The sequence below is a fragment of the Plectropomus leopardus genome, unplaced genomic scaffold (genome assembly GCF_008729295.1).
Source record: "Plectropomus leopardus isolate mb unplaced genomic scaffold, YSFRI_Pleo_2.0 unplaced_scaffold11209, whole genome shotgun sequence".
NCBI classification, from domain to species: Eukaryota; Metazoa; Chordata; class Actinopteri; order Perciformes; family Serranidae; genus Plectropomus; species Plectropomus leopardus.
In genome coordinates, this window is record NW_024611850.1 from 1 (window position 1) to 2966 (window position 2966).

Genomic DNA, 2966 nt, shown 5'->3' on the forward strand with positions numbered 1-2966 from the left:
TGGAAACAGCTATCAACCTCTTGTTAAAACGCTCTTCGCATTAAAGTGCAACCCATCTTCTTTGTAGCTTCCACGTTGTTCCCATTTTACGACTTCAAAGCACATGAACACAACAAAGTCAGAAGAACGACTTTACAAATTGGAAACCGCGACCTTCCGACATCACATGAATGCAGCATAAACCACAGGGGAAGTTCACACCTGAGGAGGCAACACTGGCGTCATGTGATTTTGTTCCAGACAACACAAGTTTAAACCTTAAGAACTCAAAGCTGATGACAGAGAAGCCCTTTTTTTATCAACAACATAAACATATGGTTATAAATAGAAACATAACAACATGAACACCAGAACAAATACAAGTGTCTCTGTGTCTATGTCTGTCCATCCTGTAGAGAGCTGACTCTCCATGAGCCTCCACAGACCTGCTGGTCTGGGTTGTGTGGTTATCCCTCTCTGGTCACTCAGGTCCACATCCTGATGGCTAACGGTCTCGCAGGACAAGACTCTGATGGAGGTCAGTTTCAGCTAAACTAACTTTACCGGTTATTTTCTTAAAATACCATCAAAAGTTTAATCAGATCAAATTGAACCTTATAAGCTTCACAAAATGAGTGTTTTATGATGTTTCTGAGCTCTTTGGAAATTTCGGTGTGTTATGCCCTGTATTTTAATTGCTAGTTTGTCCCACGACTTTTTTTTTTAAGTTGTTATTTAAAATACTTTGTGTTGCTTTTTAAACTGATCTGCTGTCAGCTGAAGCAGCTGCAGTCAGTGTTATTTTTTACCAGTAGATGGCAGTAACATCTCTGTAATGTCACTGACTGATGCTGTAATTCAGCAGTCTGAATGTAAAACTGTCACAATAGCAGCAAGGCCCTTGTTAATCTTTTTTTTGCTGTGTTTGCAGTTATTACAAATACTTGGCAGTCTATTTTTGATCCACTGGATAATTTATTGCAGCGTTCATTGTCAATTAATTGTCAAAATCTGTTGATTATTTCTCGATTAACCCTTTAAAGCCTGAGCATATTGGCTGGGTTTCTTTCCAAAAATGGGAAGAAGGCAATAAGCATGCTAACAAGAAATGGCCCAAAAATGAGCAACAAATAAGTAAAAAGTTACAAGGAAATGAACTAAAATAAGAAAAAACAACTAAACAAACAAACCAAAAAAACAGATGTTAGGGATCTTAAGAAAGAAGTAGTTTTTTTTCCTGTAACATAATTTTGAATATGTAAGACTTAAAGTTATCTGGACATTGTTCTCCAAGTTTTTTGATAATACCTAATAATCTCCCCGCTGATTTTTATTTTTTTTTCTGAAAATTGTTGATCTTTAAACAATTTTTTGTCACCTTTTACTTTTCTTTTCTTTTTTTTTTAATTTGCAGGACATTTCTTACTAAGTTTCACAATCCTTTTTTCCCCCTGTGTTTTTTTTTTTAATAAATCAAACCAATTTTCTCTGGTTTTAGCGGTTTAAAAACATGGAAAATGTTGATCAGCACCCTCAAATGTCATGTCCACAATCCAAGTACTGTCATAGAGGAAATAAATCAGAAAATATTCACATTTAAGAAGCTGGAATAAGAGAACTATAACATTTTTTTAATGCCTCCGCACCTCGATAGCCGTGGTTAGGTTGCTTTGTACGTGCATTCCCTTCTTGTGAACACTATTCGTGAAGAACGCCTTTAGGCAATTTCTTTATATTTGGCACAAATTAACTTGGACTCAACACTAAACTGATTACAATTTGGTGATCAAAGACCACCGTGACCTTGCATCTGTATCATTCTCGTGTATGTGATATCTCAAGAAAGCCTTTAGGAAATTTCTTCACATTTGACACAAACGTCCATTTGGACTCAATGATGAGCTGATTAGAATATGGTGGTCAAAGGTCAAAAAAGTGTGTTTGTGTTTCAGTGTCGGACCCCTACGTGATAATTCGTTGTGAAGGGGAGAAAGTTCGTTCTCCGGTCCATAAAGACACCCGAAGCCCCAACTTCGACACCAAGGGGCTCTTCTACAGGAAGAAGGCCAACAAGCCAGTCACCATCGAGGTATGTGTTTGTGTTTGTGTTTGTGTGTCTGCATTGGTGGCTAAGGAAGGCTGACAGAAAATAATGCTTTGGGGAAAAAAGTATTCAGGTCTTTAAAAAAAAACAAAAAACGCATTAACGTGCTCCCTAGGAGGTCGTTGTCGTGTTCATGAGCAGTGTGTTGTATTTTGTGTCTCTCAGAGCATGTTAACAACACAGTTTGAAGCATTATTTTGTTAAATGCACTTTCCACCTCTGAAATGTGTCCCTGTTATCTCTCTCTGTGTTTCTCAGATCTACAACCACAACGTGCTGATGGACTCCTTCCTGGGTCAGGTGACGCTGCCGGCCGAGCAAGGTGAATACCAACAGACGCTCCATCTGAGAGACAAGGGTGACCGCCGTGACAATGACTTGCCAGGAACCGTCACCGTCGCCATTGTGACCAGCACGGTGCTCACCAACATCTGAAACACACCAAAAAACCTTCCAGTCAGCTACAGTTTACCAAATTACCAGTTTACCACCCTGTGAGGGTAAATATTTGGCACGAATAGAGGGTTTACTCTGTGGAAGTTTACTTTATAGAAGATTACACATTCAGCGGGAGGTCTGATTCTCCTGCTGCGTTTTAGCCAAATGATTTACAGTGCCTGTATTAGGTGTATCTACTAGGTGTATGTTATGTCTATCAACCACTACTTAGTGTCATGTTTTATTCTGCTATTAAATGTTGTATTTTATTTGCTCTTTAATTTTAATTTAATATTTTTAAAACCCTATACCTGTCTTTTTATATCGCCTCCTTTTATACCTTGTCTTAATGCCTCTCATGTCTCCTGTACACCACTTTGCCTTGTTTAAAGGTGCTTTACAAATAAACTTACCTTGCCTAGTACCGTGTTCAAACATTTTTTGA

General features: G+C 38.3%; 1 long non-coding RNA gene across 1 annotated transcript; it reads left to right on the forward strand.

Annotated features, from left to right (window-relative positions):
* Positions 1–358: 358 nt before the first annotated feature.
* LOC121963419 lies at positions 359–2370 on the forward strand. The gene is made up of 3 exons (XR_006107245.1): positions 359–517; positions 1932–2068; positions 2342–2370. It is a non-coding gene; the product is annotated as an uncharacterized LOC121963419 (long non-coding RNA).
* The last annotated feature ends 596 nt before the right edge of the window (positions 2371–2966 follow it).